The 21,221-nt window shown below is 42.6% G+C and overlaps 1 long non-coding RNA gene across 1 annotated transcript; it reads left to right on the top strand.

Moving 5' to 3' along the window:
* The first annotated feature begins 4,170 nt into the window (after positions 1-4,170).
* LOC138115163 (uncharacterized) lies at positions 4,171-13,231 on the top strand. The gene is made up of 3 exons (XR_011153079.1): positions 4,171-7,863; positions 11,136-11,333; positions 12,861-13,231. It is a non-coding gene; the product is annotated as an uncharacterized lncRNA (long non-coding RNA).
* The last annotated feature ends 7,990 nt before the right edge of the window (positions 13,232-21,221 follow it).

The raw sequence follows: 21,221 nt of genomic DNA, 5'->3' as shown, positions 1-21,221 counted from the left end.
CAGTTACATCCGGATAAATCTTGTTTTGGGTGTTACCAGCTGGAAACTGGGCCCTAGAAGGGTGCATGGGAGCGGTACTTCCTTCAGAGCCAGGATCTAGCTGGGTAGCCTCTGGTGCTCAATCCACCTTGCACAGGGGAAGGTCACAAGAAAGGAGAGGAGTGGGACTGAACTCCTCTGTGCTGGCAGGGCAGACAAGCGTGGCCGGCGTGGCTGTGGCTGGGTGTCCCTGGTGGGACAGGGGTGTCACCTGCCTGTCATGGACATTCCAGGCATGGTGGGGCCGGCCGTCCCGGCAGGACCTCGGGCTCGGAGGGTTTATGCTGCCTGCGTGACGTGGGAGGCTGGGTGGGGACCAAGACATCTGGTGAGAATTCCTCACGGCTGAGCTGTGCGTTGGGCTGGGATGCCGAGTAATTTAGCTGATTTCTTTTTTGGGGCTGCTAGGAGGAGGAGGAGGAGGGGGGCTGGATGCCACAGCCTTCCAGTAACTGTCTCCAAAATATCACTTTTGCTTTCTTTGAAGACAAGTAAGAAATTATATTAAAAAAAACCCGAAACAACAAACCAACACCAGGAACTGCACCAATGTGCTTGCCTTGACAATAACTGTACATCTGCAACAGTTTATCACTATGGGAAAATGAGTCGGTAATAAAGTTTTGATGTTGGCTGTTGCATGTACAGAGGTATCACAGGCTTTGAAAATGATTTGTTGTGTGAATGCCCATAGTAGCACCGATGTTCAAAGGGAGATGGTTTGTTTTTCGTGCCCATTTAGTTATGAGTAACACCAGCTCTAATTTCCTCCTCCCACCAGCAAGCAGAGAGTCCTGCATTGGAAGCCAAATATAGCAACAAAGATTTCTATCTCTGGCCAAAACCAAAAAATCTGTTCCCTTTTAAGAATAGCACTCTATTCTTTTCTGATGGAGATGGCTAAAGAGAAAATTCAACTTTAAGTAAGCCAGTTTCTCTGTGGGAAACTCCCTGGTCTCTCTCAAACGGCCAATGTGAAAGGTATGCACTTATTTTTTGGCATGTGTGTAGAAGCCAATGAGGAGGCTTCTGTAAAACTCCATCAGTGAAGCCCTTTTGGGGTGGCAGTCTGGATAACTCTTCCCTACTTGCTGGTGTGCTTTTCCTGCACTGCCCTGTCTGATTTGTGAGCAACAGAGCCCGTACTGAATGGGGATGCCACAAATTGCACGACCACCCCTGCTCGCTCTGCGCCCTTTACTTTCTGGTTTGCTTTTGTGGAGAAGTTAATCCTTTGGTGCTGAGGGACAGACCCCTGCTCCACCTGACAAGGCAGCTTGACAAGGTAATGTGGAGCAGCAGTCAGCCCATGATCCCCTTGGTTTTCTACCTGGGGGAAGATGTGAGAAGTCATCCCTATGCTCTTTTCCGTGGCTTTCCAGGTGTGTCGTGCCCTCAGAGAGTGACTGTGGGCAGTGGGGCTACCCAGTGTCCTTCCTGGCTGGCTGGGCTGGGAGAGAAAGGATGTTGTACAAAGAAAAAGCAGAAATGTTTATGGTACAGCACTTTGTCAGGTGGTGAGCTGACCTTTCTGGAGGTGAGTTAATACTCCCTGAAGATGAGCATGCATGTGGGTGCCACCACCTGGTTTTAAGCTAGGATATGCTTTTAGGAGGAGACACACACCTACACCCACATCCCCTTTCTGATCTTGAAATGGGGTTTTTTTAAACTGCCCTACACCATCTGAGGAGGGCTATTCAGCCTTTCCTTCGAAGGATTTATTGCCATTCCAGCCCACCCCCACCACCCACCCATAAGCAACTGGCATGTGTGACATGTGAGCAGAAAAAGCCCTTTCTCTAATGTAGCAGCTGCCCTTGTTTTAGAAGTGTTGCTTCATTCATTTGCAGACTTTGGCTGAAGGCCTTTGCTGTAAGGTGAATACTGAAGGATTACAGAGTTAGGTGTTCCTCGTTTGGAAAACTATGACTTTTTTCCTTTTTTTTTTTTTTTTGAGCCTTGGACTCCTAATGCATTTTAAAAACAATGCAGGGAAGTGTCATCCAGTAAATATATTTGCACTGGATCTGTTTTGCCAGACATGTTTCTGATGGAGTTTTAAATAAACACAAGGATGTTTGGAAATATCTTGTGTATGTAAATATGTAAAATATGCAAAACAAAGCTAACAGCTGTGGGGTATACTCATTGCTCACGTGAGGAGGCTCTCTGTAATGTTTTTTTCCATCATCCTGTCTTTTTTTAAGCATCTGTGTCTGTTCCAAGATAATCTGTGATTCCCACTGGACTGAGAGGGAGGAGGCTGGATGGGCTGGAGTGATCCCCTGAAGTCTGATTGAAATTCTGTGAAGAACCTCTTAGCGAACGGGGGAACTGCTTTCCACAGGGCACCTGAGTGCGGCACACAGGAATCCCTTTCCACCAGAGGTGGGGCAGTGCTGGGTCTGGTTGAACTTGGCCCTTCAGGAGGGGCAGTGGGAGAGCGGAGCCGTCCTTGGGCAGCGCCGCGTAACGAGCGTGACAACAGCATTAGTCACCCGCGCATGGAGCTCAATTTCCTGAGCTGGATCTGTTGCTTAGGAGAGGAAGACAGTTTTGCAACCTCAATTTAGCCTTTATTTAGCCAGGGAGAGTTGAAGCCTACATCCCTGTGTCAGGCTTAGGGAGCACTGCAGTGAGAAGAAAAAAAAAAATCAGCGAAACTCTTAACATATTTTTTTTAAATTGACCATTATGCTGCTTTTTAGACACCCTTCCAGAGGGTAATTCATCCTCTATGCGTAGTAACTGTACCACTTCCAAGTTCTACAGGATATTTGGTGTGACTTAGCCACCTGTTGTTTTTACTGAGTTTTTTCCACCTCTTTCCTTGCTCTTGTTTTCCAGTCCCACTGCTTTAAGGGCAGTGTTCCAAACTCCTGGCTGTCTGGCAGCGTGGATGTCCAGGCCCATGGAGCAGCAGCTCTGTGTCACACTTCTGTGTGCACACTGAGCTTCTCCTGTCCATCAGCTGGGACACTTGGATGTGTAGATGTCCAAAGGTGCAGAACAAATGGGAGCTCTTTCTGTTTGCTTGGTGGTTTCAGTCACAAAAAAGGGAAGTGCTTGACAGGAACAGCAGCCTGGGTGAAGGACAAAGTGGAAGCAGAGCAGCTCAGGAGACCTTCTGGCTCCCTCAGGAAAAGTCCCGTTTATTCTGTCCATGGAAATAGCTTAAGTGCATCCTACACAGATTTGCTGCTGCTCATTCTCCTTGCTCTCAGGCAGTGTTAGCTGGCCTCTTTGCCTTGCTGTCACTGAGATTTCTCTGTGACTATGCTGAAGGAGATCTTTGAGATCTAGTACTGAACCTCATCATCACCTGGCCTGTGCTGTAACGTCACCTAACCGGTGTCCCTGTCACTGTGGGGATGGACACTCTGGCAATCTACAGCAATTTGCAATTCCTTAATTCTACATTCTCCTGGTTCACAGAGTGACACGTTCCTGAACTCTTGTTTCCTCGGCTCTTACCCCCCATAAAATCTTCCTGTGACTGCATATATGCCACCACCAGTTTCACCTTGAAATGACCAGAAATTGCAACCAGTCTGGATGATGCAGTAAAATTTTTGAAGCCACTGTTAAAGCCCATGACTGAAAAAATTTTACTTTTTTATGGCTCCTATATGGCCTGGTTTTCTGTTCTCTTCTGTGATGGAGAAATAGTTGCTCTCTGTATGAAAGTAGACACCAAAAGACCAGAAAACACTACTTGTGCCAGATTTGGGTGAGCCAAACAGAGAGACAGAAACAACAAGAGAACAGAACACTGAACTTCTTTCTTTCCTCCTCCATCCAATGCCTGCACGTTGTGGTGAGACCAGCACGAGAAGACACAGCATTTCCTTCTTCACCCCCAGATCACTGGCAGAAAGGAATTTCTTTTAGTTGCTTTGTGTCTATGATACTTTGCAGTGTGTGCTGGTCCTGTCAAACATACACTGAAACCGGTTGGACAGTGCCTGACAGGCAAAACCTTGATGAACAAACTCAGCATTCACAGTGGGCACTTGCAAAACAGTGTTTGTGGTGCAGAAGTTGATAAAAAGAAGGGAATAATATCAATTTTTCTTTTTTAATTTGGATTTGAAGCATGGAGAAACTTAACATTGAAACGAAGTTCTTCAAGCTTCAAATCTGTCCCTTCAGAAACAATTCCCTTATAATATTTTGGGCTGTTCTTCTGTGGTTCTTAACAAACGTTTTCCCTAGTGAGGGAGAAGATGCAGCTGTCATCTGTGACAGACATTGCTGATTATTTTTCATGTGGCTGTTTGCTAGCTTGCAGAGGTCTGAGAGGAAGTATAGAGAACCCAGATCCACTGGTAAAACCTCCAGTTCTCCTGTGCACAGTTTAATTCACCATTACAAAGACTCTTATGCAAATCTCAGGCCTGAGATTTCATGAGATATATGAAATCAGTAATCATTATAATTTCATTTCAGCTGGAATATTATTTTCCCTTTTTTTGTTGTTTTTTTTCTTTGCTGTTTGATGGGTCAGATTTAAACCATCTGCAGGCAGATGGAAAGGAAAAGTGGAATTATTGTTTTCACCAAAAAATTTTGCAGCTGTCAGGGTGTGTTTGACACAAGCCTGATGGCTGAAAACAAAGACGGGACATGTTGTCCCAGCTAGATATCAGAGAGCACAAGAGCTCTTCGTGGCCAACTCGTACTTGGAGAACTTGGGGCTAAATGAGGTAAACAAGGTCATTATTTAGCCATACTCAAGGGCTTTTCTGAGAGAATTATTCACTGAATTATGTACTGCTTCTGCTGGGCCTCAGTTGAGACCCTGTTGGTTTTGGCATGAGGGGGTGTCTCTCCAACTGATAGTCACAATACACCACATTGGCAGTGCTTGGTGACTGTCACACCACATGGCAGAGGCTGCAGCCATCGCTTCCAGTACCTGTCATGACATACTGCTTCTGTAATCCACTTTAATTTATGGCCCCATCATTAACAACAGCAGCCGATGAAAAAGGGCTGGAAGCAGAGCTTTCTAGGAGGGACACCAGGAGCTGTGACTCAAGCCCTCCCAGCAGGGGTGAGATTGTTGCTTCATGTCCAACACTAGTGGCTCCTTGGGGATACCAGCACTACGACTGCTTTTGAAAGCAGGCCTTCCTGCAGGGATTCAGTCTTCGAGAGCTGGATCCACCGCTGGGAGCTTGTGCATCTTGCTGCTAGTGCTTTTGTTGTTAGTCTTCATAAGAGTGGCCATTCAGTGTGCTTGCAGCAAGCTAGGCATCTTCAGGAACCATAAATGGGTTTCCAAAGTGGTCTAAAACTCAAATCTTCTTACGTGCCTCAGCGTCTTTGCATGAAGAGTGCAATTCTTAGTTGTCAAATTGAAGTTTATGACTGCTGGGCTTCCTGATACCTGTTTTTTTTCCATTTAGTGGGAGATTTCTGCTGTGGCGTTGTATGTTGGTTTGTTGTTTGGGGTCTTTCAATATTAACATCAGCAACATGGGCTAAGACTGTTAACAATAAAGCTTTTGTCCTTTTCATCATTAGTTTTGAGACTGCTAATACTATGAAGTCACTGGGAGGTGTAATTTTGTGCTCTGAAGTGATAACTGGGTATCATTTCCATCTCCTGTGGCTGACACTGTCATGTTGGTGTTTATCCACATTGTATTTTTAACCCCCAAATAATTTGACTGTCCATATCTGTAGACAGAGTGTTCTTGAACTAAGCTAAACCTAAGAGAAGAAGACATTTGTGAACTGTGAGCTATTATCTATCATTAAGCCATCTGAACCCTTGCAGTGCACAAGAATTGAGTTGCACTCCTGTTATTCTGTGGTTACTGGATGTGTTGTACAACAGCACAAACTGAAAGCAACTTTGGAAATGGTTTATCAGATATTTGTCCTCCATTATAGCTCAGAAGACCCAGCTTCCCATCCATCTTTGGATCCAGGTAAAATGGGACTCTGCTGCTGCAGTTGTCGTTATTTGGCTACTGTGGGAGGAAGGGAAAGGCCTGGAGATGTTTCAGTTATTTTGGGTTATTTTCCCCCACCCATTTTGCGGGCCCAGATCCTAACTTCAACAGGAAACCCAAAAAATCAGAGATGTATTGGCAATATTATGGCAGGGAGCCCAGAAAGGGTAGGACACACAGAACAGAGGCCAAATCCTACTCTTGTGTCACTCTCATTAATCTGGAAAGTACACTCCTGTTGGAAAGAGTAACAAGATTTAGGTTTAAGTTCATCAAAACTCGCTGTCACCGAGGGATCATTTCCTCGTGTACTATCCACAGCCTCAGCAGGATTGCGTGAAGGGTGTGTTGCGCTCCCTGCTCTGCACTTTGCACAGTTCTTTGCACCTGCACCAAGTGGGTGTGAAATGTCCCCACTCAGCACTGCTTGTGCTCATCCACGCTCACTTAACGCTGACGTTAAGGAGCATAAAAGAGGCCAAAAGGCAGAAAATCATCCCCAGCATCCTGCTGTCCCTGGCTCTGCCAGACTCCTCGGGACAGATGTGCCATTGCGGTGGGTCGCATCCCTGTCACCTCCCACACCGAGCGGTGTGAGTGAGGTGAGGGAGCTGCATCCAGCCTGCCCAGCAGGATGCTGCTGCAGGAGATCTGCTTTCTACACTGCTTTCTTTCAAGCTCTGTGAAAAAAAAAAAAAGGGCAAATATTCACTTTATCCCTTTGCTGCCCAGCACTATCTTTGTAAATTACACATGAAAAAAGGATACAAAGTGGTGGCCTGGTCTCTCAGAGCTGTACTTTTTCATGTGGTTTTCTGCTGTCTGTTAATTAAGAGATTAATTCCGATATGGGAAGCTGCAAGTGCCTTACTGTGATCTCTGAGCAGGTGCATCTGTAGCATCTCCTGTCCGTTCTTGAGAAAAGCACAAGAGGCTCAAGGAAGGGGAGAACCTGAAATAAATCTCAGGAAAAAAAGTGCCTTAAGAGAGAGCAACTTACTGAGCTCTGAAATGACATGTGGGACATTTCAAGGAGAGAACAACGTGAGACCATCCAAAAACAAACGATAGAGAAAGTGTTGTGGGATCCAAATGCAATTTGTGTCTGCTACAAACAGTGCTCAGCCTCTGAAAAAGACTCAGCTTTACACAACCCCTGCGAAGAGCCAGGAGCTGCACAGGAGTGCAGCTCTGTCGGTGCTGCTCCTCGGCCATATCTGTTTGTCTCCATATTCCTACCCTAGTCATGGCTTCTAAAAGTTCAAATGGGTACAAGAAAACAGTTCTCAGGTTATGTTTTCTCCCCTCTCCCTATAAACTGACTCACTAAGGGGAAGCTGTCTATGAAAACTTCCCAGAAGTTCAGCAAAACAATTCCTCCACTTTGTTCTTTCTGTACTATTATGGAAGTGCTTTAATACCAAAAAGTTATCAAAAATAAAACCCCAGTACCACCCTTGATTCTGGGTGTTTTGTGCACACCAGAGCCCTGTAACAGGTGTTGCCATTCTCAGTACACAGCTGAATATGGACAGACTTCTTAGCACCCCTGATGTAATGTCTGGAGGGAGGAAACAGTGGTTAGGAAACACAGAGTGATGGATGCTGCTCTGGTTTTATAGGTGTTGGCTCACTGAGTGAGCATTATCAAAGGAGAGTTCAGTTCCAGGATAGAAATGAACATTATACTTTGTGATCAGTGTGTTGTAAGATAAGGAAAAGCTTAATTTTTAAGTTAAAGCTCAGAGTAATTACATAGAAATTCATAGCTGAGCTGACTGCTGACCAAGCTGAAGAAAGAGATAAGAGATTTTGTTATATTTCACCAGACCATTCCTGAGAAAAGACTACAACTCAGGTAAGTTTTCATCTATTTTTTCACCAGTGAAATGGCCTTCTTTGTTTCAGTAGGGTCTGGCCAGGAGCACTGAAATCAGCTAAAGCTGATATGTGGGTCTTAAATCTTCTGTGATTCTGTTGCTGAAGTTGAAGATGTTACTTGGCTTTGCAGTAACTCTCCTGCAGCTGCTCATTAGTAAAACTTTCAAAAGTTACCTGAGATCCTTAAGTAGGAGGAAGCTTAGAGGCACACCATGATGTGTTTCCTGTGTTTTGTTGTACTTATGTATTTAGTTTTTTTTACTGAGACAATCATGCAGTCTTGCAGATTAGAGGTTCTTCCTACCCATTTTTTTAAAATATTCTTCTGCTCTTGGGAATTTTTAGAGAAGATTGCATTTGCATTGAATTCTTTAAGGGGTGCAGTCTTTTATTTTGGTGGATGCATAATAACAGTGTTTCTTGGAATGGGTAAGACAGCACAAGATCTCCTGCTGCTGGAGTCCTTGAGTAAAATTATAGCTCAGGTAAATTATAGCTGAAGGTAAACAGAATTTTGATATTAATTTTGATCTGCTTTCCCAAGATACTCCTATCTAATCGCGAGATGCATGCTCATTCTCTCCACCCTTTCAGAAAAAAACTACACATAACTTAAGGATTTAAGCTCACTATGAAGATAAGTATCTATTTTATTTTCTGTGGACAACATGTACCAGTTGCTTGGTTATGTATTTAGACTCTAAACAGAGAGTGCACAGGAAAAAGGAAGTTTAAATGTGTCAGTGGACAATGTTATCAATTAGTTCTCACACTGTAGTCTCACTCTGTGTTAACTGCTGATGTAAAAGCAGGTCTTTACGCTGGAAAAATTGCCTGTAAGTGCAGCTGAGAGCAGCTGGGAGAACAGGGAGGTCCCCCTGCTGTCAGGAGGCAGGTGAGCACAGGCAGGGATGGTGTGGTGAAACAGCACATCGGAGTGCCCTGCAAAAAGAATGTCTGGCTGACGGGCAAAGATGGGTAACGTTAATTACGAAGGCAGGAGATGTAAACAAAATGAGCAGATTGAAACCCTGAGAAGGGATTATTTAGAATTTACCTCTGTCAGTTTTTGTGTGGATGGTTATAATTGCAACCACTAGGCACAGCCTGAGCAACAGCTTGGCTGTTACCATTTACAAGCAATTATTAATAACACTGTTAAATTACAAGGTAATTTCCTCTAAGGCAGCTTATGCTTGAAGCTTCTGTGATTTAAATGTGAAACGACCCCATTATTCCTCTACTTGATTGATACTAACTGAGAGTAATTAACATACAAAAGTTAAATCCGCTTTAATTAGAACACCCTCGCTGCCACCTCTCTAATTATTATTGAAGGCAATAGCATTTTTGCTGGCACCGAACTGTTAACATGAAAAGTAGCTGTATGAACCACAGTGAAAGCAAATGGCTTTGGACTATATATACCTGTAGAGGTTTTGTCTTCATTTTTTTAAGATCTAGGGATTTACACTGTAAATCTACCCTTTAAAACTATGTACAGGCTCTCATATTTACAAACTACTTTGTGGACACCTGTATATGTATTTAGGTCTTGTGTGCACTCTTTCAGCAGGCTGCTTTTCTGTCCTTAACAGAGGAATTAAGATTGAGCTAATTGTCCTGAGTGACACAAACAAAGTCTCATTCACAGCAGGGTAAATCTCTCCAGCTGTTTATGAACTGGATATGAACAGCTGATCTCATCTAAAGAATTCAAGCTGGGAAACAAGGCTGGGGAAAGCTGTTGAGCAGGAGGTGAAATGGGTAATGATGTAACTTACGATGAAACTGGTCATTCAGTCAAGCTGAGTGCTTTACCTGTATCTGCTTTTACAGCATTCTTTGGTTTGCTTTGAGAGTTTAATTTTTTAACATGATCCTTTTAACACTGCAGAATAAATCAGTGCTATTACAACCAACTTGTTACACCAGTAGAGGTGCACAGCGTGGTCTCAGGAAATTTCTTACATTGGTCAAAAACTGAGTGCGTGTGCAGGAAGGGGAATGCAGCAGGGGAAAGAATGGAAGTTGTATAACTTTTGAAGTGAGGAGACAGCTTGCTGTGTGGGATAGCTTCCCTGAGCTAGACCTGAAGCACCAGGAAAGGTGGTGCCTGGGAGCAGCCTTTGCACAGCTCTGCTTCTGGGGAAGGCTCCCAGCGGGGGCAGGGCTGAACGAAGGGACAGCCCAGCCTCGTGCTGCCATCGCTGCCATCATCCTGGGGTGTGGATCATCATGTCCCGTTCCAGGTGTTCTTTGAGATGTCAGCCTTTTCTGGCAAGGGTTTCACTGAATGTGTTCAAACCCTCCCCACTCTGTCATTTCTATCAGTGTTGTTGTTTATCACTTTTTGGGTTTCTGTTCTGGAAAGATCCCATTTGAACCTCTTTTGACTGGCTGCAGCATGATTAGAGAAAGCCAGCAGACCAGATTCCCTCTCTGACGTGGTTTCTGTGTTATTGTTGTTTGGGGTTTTTAAATTTTTTTTAAATCCTTGTAGCTCTGTCTGTGTGAAACAAATAGAAATCATGATTTAACTAGTTGCATGGAAATCTCTGATGTGTCAGTCCATCTCCAGGAGGTTTAGTGGAAATATACAGTCTTACATGCTTGAAAAGAGGAAAAAATACCCTTTGCATACCTAGCTCTTTTTGAGCCTTGTGTTTTGCTCATGTTGGAGAGTAACCTCTTACACCAGAGCTGGGTTTGAAGCTCAGAAAATGTTGTAAGCCATTGGGATGTTGTGTTGCTCTAGGTTTATATTTGTTAGGAGATAAGCACAGCCAAGCTGACGTGCCTGGCTCGGTGGGTAGGACAGGCTGAGCACACAGCACGTCCCTGGAGGCAACCTGGCAGGGACAAGTGACAAAGATCTGGGTGGCAAAAGGGCTCCCCAAGTGGCTTTATACAAGTTTGCCTTGTAGCTGGAGTGGGATTATCTCTTTTGGATTAAATTTTTTAGATTAAAATTTTATGTATCATGAATATCAACTTCAGAAGCCAGCCTGGTGCAGCTTCCCTTGCAATCAAGGCCTTAGTAAGACCAAGGTATCTTTTGATAAAGGAAAGGGTTTTACTCTTGTGCACCACAAATAATTTTTGAATCACTGTCACAGGGCTGCATGGGAGCAGGAAAGAAGCTGCAGAGTGTGGAAGGATAAAATGCTAGTTTCTGAGAGCAATATCAGTCTGTTCAGTGAGATCACTAATGGAAAATCTACATGAACTAATTAACTACTTTCACAGGCTAGGGTTCCAAAACCAGATGGACTTTAACTTCACAGCAGAAACTGGAAAGAATGTTACCGTCTAGGAAGGCATCTTGATAAGTTTTAAGATTCTTGCAGAGATTTCTGAATGCCTGTTGCAACGTTTGAAATAATAGGAAACACGTATTAGAGCCATTTCAAGGATGTATTCTCCGAATTCCTGCTACGTGCAATGGTAAGAAAAGAGTGAGTCATTAAAAATTAATACCCATTTTAAATTTCTGTGACTTCTCTCAGGAAATGTCTTCCACTGCTGTAGCTGCAGATATAAATACAAAAATTTTGGTGACCAAAGGTATGCCATGAAGAGAAATGGAGCAATTAAACATTTATTCCATGCTAATAACTGATGGGCCAATGAGACAACCTAACTGATGTAACTTTTGTAGCATAGTCTAAATTGTAGCAGGTATTCAAGACGACATTCTCATCTCTTGTGTACATTCTCTCCTTTAATACAAATATTGAAAGCACTGAAAACAACCATGTACACCTTCAAGAGGCCGTTACTTTTGATTTTCATTACAAGGCATTCAAAGATGTGTGGGTTTTATCATATCTAGACAAAATGGAGTAAGAAGTTCATGGAAAATGGGAGCCTTAAAGAAGTGAAGAAAATGCTGGTAGAAAAACCTTATTGAAAGATCAGTTTGGTTACTCCCTATATATTTTTTCAAACATATTTGAGTATAAACTGTAAGTGTATTTTTCTTTTATAAATTTACAGCCTTTCAGCCCATCATCAAAACTTGGGGCAAGTGTATAGCTTATATAAGTGATTGAATTTAGGCACAAGTCCTTGGCTGAATCAGAATCTTTGCTCTTAAGTAAAGTAGGATTAAGCCACTGAACAACCAATCAACCCCCCACCAAAAAGAGGAACCTCTCCCATCAGGAGTCGTGTTTGCAAATGCTAAATTAAAAGGATTCTTTTGGATATGAGGCCAGAATTACTTGTGTGCCATGTGTGTTCATAGATAAGTGGTTCTTGCTAGAACCATCTCACTTTGAAATGACAGACAATACCAGCAAAACCCTTCCTCCAGCTGAGGCTCTCATTGTGCAGCTGTCATTGAGCAGAGCTTCTGGGTACAAATAACCTCAATGCAGGGATTTAAAAATAAAAAATGCCTGTTCAAACTTGGCTTTCTTTGAACTTCCTAGGCAAGTCTTCTCTGTGGAAAAACATTCTGTGCAATTTCAAAACAGAAAATTGAATTGCCAAGTATTGTGGGATAGACTCAGACAAGCACCAAAACCAAGATCTGAAAACATTTGAAAAGCTTTATTTGCCTTCACTTAAATGAGTTTTGAATTCACATACTATTGTGCTTGTACATTGGAAATATAATTCTATTTTAAAATGTCAACAACAGGGTGGTGGAAAAGACAAGGTATGGAAGCTACAGAGCAGTGATAAAAGAAATGAAGCAGGGGCAAAAAGCCGTTTTCATTACAGAGAAAGTAATTAAGCCAAATCCAACTGCACTGGAGTGAGGGAAAAGATACCCATTAACCTCTGTGCAGCTGGATTAAACCTTGCACTGGGATAACTGACTTCCTTAGTGGACCACGTTCTACATCTCATTCTGTGTGTTGTTTTTTAAGCTGCCTTAAATCACCTTGAGAGTGCTCAGCATTATTGTGTGTGTTATATTGTTTATATATATTGTGTATACATATGGGTTTTTTCTTCCTTAAGCGTGGGAGGTGTCACTGAGTCTGAGAGAGAAGAAATGGGTCACCAGTGGATAGAGGCTGGATAAGTGCATTGTAAACCTGTTCTCTGAATGCTGTGGGACTTGGATCGTTTTGTGCAAATTTACACAGAACCACTGACTAAAACCCTTCAGACTGATCATGGACTTTTGGAAATCAGAATATCTTCGTTTATCATCAGGAACTCACTTTTAGGCTCATGACAGGTTTTGCGTGTTTATAGAAACCAGGGGATATAATTGGAAAAACAGAAGAGAAGTGTTGACTGACAAAAAGATCTTTAATTTTGTTTATATATCATGAACGTGACCTAAATAAAGTTGCTGTAGCTAAAGGAGCCTAGATTTTTTTGTAGGGGGGAAAAAAGTACTTTTATAACAAAAATAAGCCTATATTCCATTGCTGAGCAGCCATTAGTTTTTATAAGTTCCTTCCTCTTTCCAGGTTCTAATTGGTGGCCTATTGGGAGCCCTGAGTGCAGAGCTGTCAAAGTAACCCCCTTTTTTACCTTTTTTTTGTCACATTCCACTATAATTAGAGAGATGATTATAGTAACAAACACAGTACCAGCTGTTTGAAGCTTAATACTCTTTAAGTATTACCATGCCTTTATTTTAAAGGTACCAAAACATATGGAAATCATAAACCATTTCTCTCCCTTTTCTCTGTTAAACTAAAGTTTTGTATTCAGATGTTAAGCCTGTGTTTGAAGAAAAGGGGAAAATAGAGAATATTTCTGAAATACCCTGTAATAACTCCAACTCAACTGTCCCACTCCTGCAACTCCAGTTCCCCCTTCTACTCCATCTCTGTCCTGACGTTATTTCTGTGGACACAGCAGAGTGACAATAATGCAGAAACAGCTCGGTGCAGGTCTGACAGCTTCAGAATCAATTAATGGCAATGAAAGTAGTAATAAAACTAATAAAAAGTTTTTGAATGCCTTTTTCCTTGAAAAACTCCTTGAGGCAGCAGATGTATCCTTTCTAGATGGGGCTGCGTGGCTGCTTGGGCAGCTACTAGAACTAATTTCTCTCCCAGGATTCAAAATTTTTACAGTGGAAGTTGTTTTCAGACAGATACGTGTTTGTCTCACTTCTCCTGTATGTTTTAGAAAAAAGCTTATATAAAGAAAAGAAAGGGTTGTACACCAATAAATAATTTAAAGATACATTAAAAAAATTACAGCCAAACTTGCCCTGTGCAATATTACTCAGAAATCTGCAGAGCTATTCCAGGGATTAAACTAACCACAGAGCTTGCATTCTTAGTTATACAGAGCGAGCTTTCTGCCAAAGTACTTTAAGACTTTGGCATCTTTTGCTTTCATGTAATGGGGTATCAGGTCCTACAGCTTTATCCCCTCCACTCAGAGCTCTGTTCAGCAAAATCCCCGGGCTTTGCTCTCCGTGTTTATGATGGGTGGGAGGAATGTGCAGCGGGAGGCTGGAAGGATGAGCAAAGCCAGGGGGGTAAGAGCTGCTGTGGTCCTGCAGGGGGGAAGCAGGTTCTGTGCTGGTCACTGGGACACCGTGGTGTCTCACAGTGGTGGAACAGAGGGATGTGTGATTCCACTATTCCCATCTTCCACAACAATTCATTCTCTGCTGCATATGAAGACCGTGGGTCTTGGTGATTTACTCTCTTTAACCACCAGCAATATTCCCATACACGCATTTCTGAGCCAGGAAAATGTCACCATGCTTGGAATCAAATGCCTGGGGTTGTCAGCAGGGGTTTTGTGGTGCAGGTTTGGCTGGACCCTTAGGAAAGCTGCCTTCCCCCTGGCCTGGGTGACAGCACGGGCTGCCTGGCTGGGAATGTGCAGCAGGAGCAGCCACCCCTTGTCAGCCGAGAGCCCCGCAGCATCCCCGAAACAGTTTTGGTTTTGCTTGAACTGGAGATTAAAATCTCATTGAATGATAACTGTTTTAATTTTTATCAGAGTATTGGGAGGCTGAGTCTGGTCTCCTTTTAAATATGGATTGAAAATGAGCATAAAAGCTGCTGCTGCTGCTCCAGTCAAATGCAGAACATAGTGTCTGCTGGCTCTCAGAGGTACCTGAATTCAGATGGTGTGATGAGGATTGCTCCTGTAAATTGTAATTAAGCCTGATTGTGTCAAAAAATGTTTTATAAACATTAGCTAGGAAGATGAAAGAGAAATTCAAGATGGCAGAAAAATATTTGCTTTATTTTGGGGGCAAAAGAATTTTATCACATATCAGTGTTTTCAACAGAGCATTATGAATGAATATTGACTGTGTAAAAAATGAAATGGTTTTGTCTTTTCTTTTTTCTCTCTCCTCACCTCTTTACTACTTTAAGTTTTGAAAATTAATCCTTTCCAAGAAGCTGATGATTTTTTCTTTTTTTTTTTTTTTTTGATGTAGAGTCAGTAGACAACTAAACTATTTCACACTTGGGGAGCCAAATTTTGTCTCCTATTGCACATGTTCCAGCATAAATTTGGGCCTCAGATGTTTCAACAAGAGTACTGCAGGCACAGGGTGTAGAAAATTACACTGGAGCTTGTGTAGGTACTCCAGGGATATTATACTTTCCAGGATGGGAAATCATTTCACCTTCAGTGACTCATTTCGTAGAAATAAATCTGTTTAAAACATCCAACAGATTGTGAGAATAGAAGATGTGGTTTAATTGCTCAATGGGAGGCTGAGGGGAACTTTAAAGTCATCCTCTTCAAAGGAAAACCAACCTGCTGGCATAAATCAGAGGTGCTTAAAAAGTGCTGGAGTCAGTGTTGAGGGTCACCACTGTCCCAGTGACACTCCTTTGCTCTGGCCTGGCCCTCCCTTGCCCCCAGGATGTGACCTAAGTCCATTTCAGGATGAGAAATCCAACTCTTGTTCCACTGAGACAGAAATGAGGGAAGGCAGGGAACTGACTGTGGCCAGAGCTGGGGCAGTACAGACTCTCCCAATACATGAGACATTGAGAGATTATGTATTTATGGATAATACATTTATAAATATATTTTCTCTCTATATATATATAATTGGATTTTAGCTGCGAACTAAATGCCTTCAACTTGTAGTTTGGCCCAAAGCAGCCCCTTTCATGTTGGTAGTGCAGAGAGACCTTTCAGACAAATCCATCTGTCACTCTGTGCTGAGCAGTTGTTCATGCACAGCCCTAAGCAAGCAAAAACACCTCTGGAGGTGCTGGGAAGGACTCTGAGGTGACCTTTGTTCTCTCTGCATAAGCTCCTACAAGACAGCATTCAGCAATGGATGAATAGATGGACCCCAGTGTAAAACTTTATCTGAGTAATGGTGCCTTTGCCAGCTTGGAGTTTTTCTCATTTTTTAAATTATGTTTTGCCTTTTTTTTTTTCTTTTTTTTCCTGAAGCTTTTCTGCTAGGAATGAGATGGTCTCCTAGTGGGATGATTAAAACCAGTTGGCTGCCTCTGAAGTGGTCACAGAATATAGTGTAGCACAAGACATGAGATGCTCTGAGAAAGCTTTTGCTCATATATCTGCTTGACTATTGCACCAATTAAAAAGCAAACAAACAAAAAAGAACTGTAGCTCCCCCTCCCCAGCCATGTTTACCTAGAGGAAGCCATGCTGAACCTTGAAATTCTTGAATTTTTCAGACATCAGTCTTAAAGCTGAACTGTGGTCATTTTGGATTGGTGTCTTTTAATTGTGCTAAAAGATTTTTGTTTTGCTGTTAAGTCTTAAAAATCTAAAGCAAGGAACAGAGATTGCTGAGAGAGGATGGATTTTGGTCCAAGTGGACTTGAATGGTGACTGTGCACAAGAAGTGCAAGATTTGATATTTATTTCTTTACTTAAAAAAAATTCCTTTTTTTGAGGATATGCAAATGCAGTACTACACAAATCCATGAAGGACAATACGTGGAGTAGTATCTGCCTATTAGAAATAAGCAGACTGTATATTCTCTCCAGTGCTTCCTTCTAGAGTTGTATTCTGGCACCTTTAATATGAAATGGAGTGAAAATCACAGCCAGCTATTCAACACTAGGAATGCAAGGGGGTGAGGTGCCAAACCAGAATTTAGGGCCATATGATTTGTGCAAATACTTTAATTAGGCTGCCCAAAGACTCCGTGTGAGGAACCTTATAAAATGTGACCTGTCTGTATGAGGGTGGTCAGCCAAGTGGCTTGTGGCACACCTGACCCTCAGGGGCCAAAAATTTTTTCCAGTTTGGTTCACAATACAAAGATTATTGATGCTTGCTTGAGCCCTCAGCTGCATTTGGCTATACAGATTTTCTTATGGAAGATAACTGGAAACTTAATAGTATCTAGGCCATTTTCATAGCAGAAATTGCTAATACCAATATGAATTTTCATCATTTCTCTTACTGAAAGACACAGGCTTTCATGTCTGGATGATAAACCAGAGAGATTGAGTTGAGATCTTAAGTATGAACCTAAGGCATTAAAAACCCCTTTCTGTGGGCTGATCACAATGTAGCCAGGGACATGGGGGACCCAGGACACTGGAAGCCACGCAGACTGGCTTTAGTGGGGTCAGGCCAAAGTATGGGTGGGTTTTGGCCTGCATTGAACTCTGTGCTATTCAAATATCTGTACCTGAAATAATCTGGTTGTGTTCTGAACCAGCAAAACCTGCAGCTGCACCTGTTTATTGGTTGGTTTGAGAGTAAAACTTGACACTTAGATTTTGCTTGGAATGGGCTTTGGTCAGAATACAGAGATGGTTTCTCCTCTCCCTGTTTCTGAATGCTGTGAAAATGCATAATGGTGTACATATATATAATATAATATAATATTATGACCGTGATGATAAAATTTAGTATGAGGCCATTGTCAGACATCTGAAGATAGACAGCAATGTAACTCTTCCATTTCAAAGGTATTTGGAATTTTCTGGGGATTAGCTTTGGTCCCACAACTCTCTGTTTAAAAGACCAGTACGGTTTTTTTTCTGTGCTCCATAGCATGACACTGGCTCATAACACAATATATTTTAACCATGAGAGGAAAGAAAAAGACCACTTTTGCTAAGCCACAAGCATTTTGTGCAGAGATATGTTTTGATTCAGCTTCCTTCATCCACCCCAGACTATAATTTGCTTGGCTGGAAGCTCTGTAGGACTATGCACAACATGTGTCTATTTTTGGCTAGTTTTTTCAAAACAATCTTTAAAGCTCATAGGAGGCAACTTTGAATTTTAGTGGGGGAGAGAAGAAGAGACAGTGCTTTGGAAATAATCATGGTACATGTCCAGTTAATGCTTTTGTTCAGAGTATTGGAGATGGCTCTAAAGTCTGTATGGACTTGGGCTAAGTCACATTTTTCACAGAATGACATTAGAAAGGACCCCTGAATGTCACATTGTTCAACTTTCCTGCTCAAACATCATCACCTGGACTTGACTGCTCAGGACTCTGTCCAGACAGCTTTTGGATATCTCCCAGGTGACGGCCTCCACAAGCTCTCTGGGGTGCTCAGATCAGAAGGCAACCAGTCAAGGTCTTTTTCCCATGGTTTCTTTTTTTTTCTTTGTATTTCAAAACGTGTCCTGTTAGGCACTCAAGCACTTCCTCACTTTTAAGCAATCTGTCAGAGGTGCCCATTGTGAGGAGCACAGGCCATATGCAGAAGTAGCAACAGCAATTCAAGTCTATGTGAAGTATGTTGGCTACTTGCCCTTTTTTTTTTTTTTTTGCTCATGTATTTAATAGCTTTTTTTTTTTTTTTTTTTTTTTTAATGTCCTGGCTTTCTGGATTAGCAGAGAGACCTTGCAAATGGGAGCTGAAGAGCTCTGTGTGCATGCTGATGGGTGATAGGCACAAATTAGGAGGAGTGTGGGAAAGAAGGCCCCTGACGAACAGCTGCTGTGCCATGTGCATGACTGGGTTGGGAAGGGGGAAGGCAGGTGGTTTTCTGATCAATAAATGTTGTTCTGGCCAGAGCCATCTTGTGGATGCAGTTATGGATTATGTCCCTTTCACATAATATGAATTTATGCCTCTATCCCCACAGGAGGCTCGGACTGCAGTGAATTATACTTGCATAGCTACAGTATGGTTCAAATTATCTGAGTAGACAAGACTTATTTCCCGTTTTTAATGAAACAATAGGGACAGATCCAAAGCCTGTCACAATTAACGGCAGGATTCCTGTGGGCTCCTTTCCATTTATTCAAGAGCCACCTAAGAGGGCACTTTACCCTCTAGAAAGAATTTTAAATATAATTTCCTATGACTTGTGGGCTTATTTTCCCTCCCAGGCTAGCAGGAGGACCCCTATTATTACTTTTGGGAGGTGGTTGAGATGCTGGTATTGGATGTGAATTCTTTGAGAATGTAATTAGGAAATACATCACTTCAGCATTTTTTATTGTAAACATACATCACTGTAATACACCACTATTATGAAATAAATACCTGATATTCTGAAAATCTGGAACAATCCCATTTGTTTTAAGAACAGAAGGCAGGCAACTTTTCTTCAGGATCACAAAAATATGCTGAAAGCATGCTTTGCATTAAATTCTAGAGTCAGTGGGTCTAGGCCCACGGTGTGACTGAGGGTGTAGCTGTTGGATGTGTAGCCTGTGGAGATGGCAGCAGTGCTGGGAGGCTGATTAATGAAGACAGGCACCTTGAGAAGTAAAACCATCCTTTTCCTTCACAGTCTGGTAGATTTTTTTAAAAAGACATCTGTACAACTCGTACAACTGGCCTGTGTGCAGTGTTTTGTACTGCCTGGGTGTGCCTTTAGATACACCCTTCCTTGTTGTGTCTCGGGGAACACAGGTATCTGATAATATTGCTGGTGCTCTATTTGCTCTCTGTACTCTGGTTTGCTGTTTCAAACTCTTCCATTGCAAAACAAATCACTGCCCAAGTCAGAAATCAATGGCTTTTTGCATAAAAGCCTAATTATCTGACACCCTTAGTCCTTTTGTGAATTAGTAGTTTAAAACACTTTTTGCCTGATCCAAGAGACAGCCTACTTGAGCCTGAGTATTTGTAGCAGATTTACTTGACCTAGTGTTTCCTCTTTCATTATTTGTCACCTTTAATCTTCTGCTTTTTGCTTATTTCAGTGCTGGGTACCGATGTAGCTATTATTTTTGGGCAGAGGGTCCTATGAACATAGTTCTGCCTTATGCCAGCACAGCTGGTGGCTGACCCTCTCCTAGAAAATGGTCATTTGTCAAAATAAAAGCATTTAGCAGAGATGAGTTTCAGACCTTGCTGGGGGTGTGGGGTGTGGGGTTTGTATAGCATTTTTTAACTAAAATACTCTATTTCTTTGCACAAAATACTTATTCACCATTTCTTCTTTCCTTCTGCCCTTTATTAATCTCTCACTAATTGAAAAAATAGTCACAATTCAGCAAAAGTGGGCTTTGTTTGAACCAAATGGACATTTATTTTGGGGCCAGACTAATTATTTTCAGGATTTCCTTATTATGAAAAATTGGATTTCTTTCAGTCTGAACGCACACTAATGGCCAATGTCAAAGTGGTTGAGCTGACTTGCATGCCAGCATCTAGGTGCTTTTCCCTGAAAGCCATTTGTCTGGTGCCATGGTGATTTCCTGAGGCAACAGCCTGGCTGAGATCCTGCAGAACCCAACAAATGATGCCCTCCAAATGCAGGTGCAGCCATGAAATGGCTGTCTGCAGAAGCGTTGGCAAAGAGCACTCAAAAGAGGTGCTCCTGTCCACCCTGGAGCACAGGTGAACTTAAGGATGAGCATGATCCTGGAAAGGTGTTGGTTCAGGCCATCCTACAAAAACTGCTGTAGCATCTTGCTTGGAGGGAAGGCTGCACTGAGAAGTTGTGAGATCCAGCTATAAAAACCATGCAGTGTCCTGTGGTAAAGCTACAGCCAGGACATGGTTTCCTGATGAGAAATTGCAGATTATGGCAAAAACCAGATCTTTCCTGGGCCGTGGCCCCAGTTCCTGCATGATTTCTGAGCAGCAGCATTTCTGGTTTGATTCTGAGTCTGCCTGCCTTACTCCCTCTGTGGTTTGCCTGTACAGTTCTTCTTGAGGAGTAGGATGAGGCTCAAGAATGAGGAAAGGAGGCAAATTTACTGCTGAGTTAAAGTAACTCCAGACATAGTCCCCTGGGGAGGGGCATACACAGTGGCAGTAGTAGCCTTTGGCCAGGAAAAGGTTTTAAATGTAACCACAGGCTTTCCCCTGCACTTTAAAATCCCATTTGAAGTGAGGGTTATCTCTAGCAGTCTTAGGAACTCACAGGCCCTTGTGCCAGCCTGTGAATAAGAACCAAGCTCATCAGCCGCCTCCTTGCTGTGCAAAAACAGGGGGATTGCAGGGAACTGAAGCAACAACCAA

The sequence above is a fragment of the Aphelocoma coerulescens genome, chromosome 1 (assembly GCF_041296385.1).
Source record: "Aphelocoma coerulescens isolate FSJ_1873_10779 chromosome 1, UR_Acoe_1.0, whole genome shotgun sequence".
NCBI classification, from domain to species: Eukaryota; Metazoa; Chordata; class Aves; order Passeriformes; family Corvidae; genus Aphelocoma; species Aphelocoma coerulescens.
Note: the sequence above shows the minus strand (reverse complement) of the source record. Positions and strands in the feature narration are given on the sequence as shown.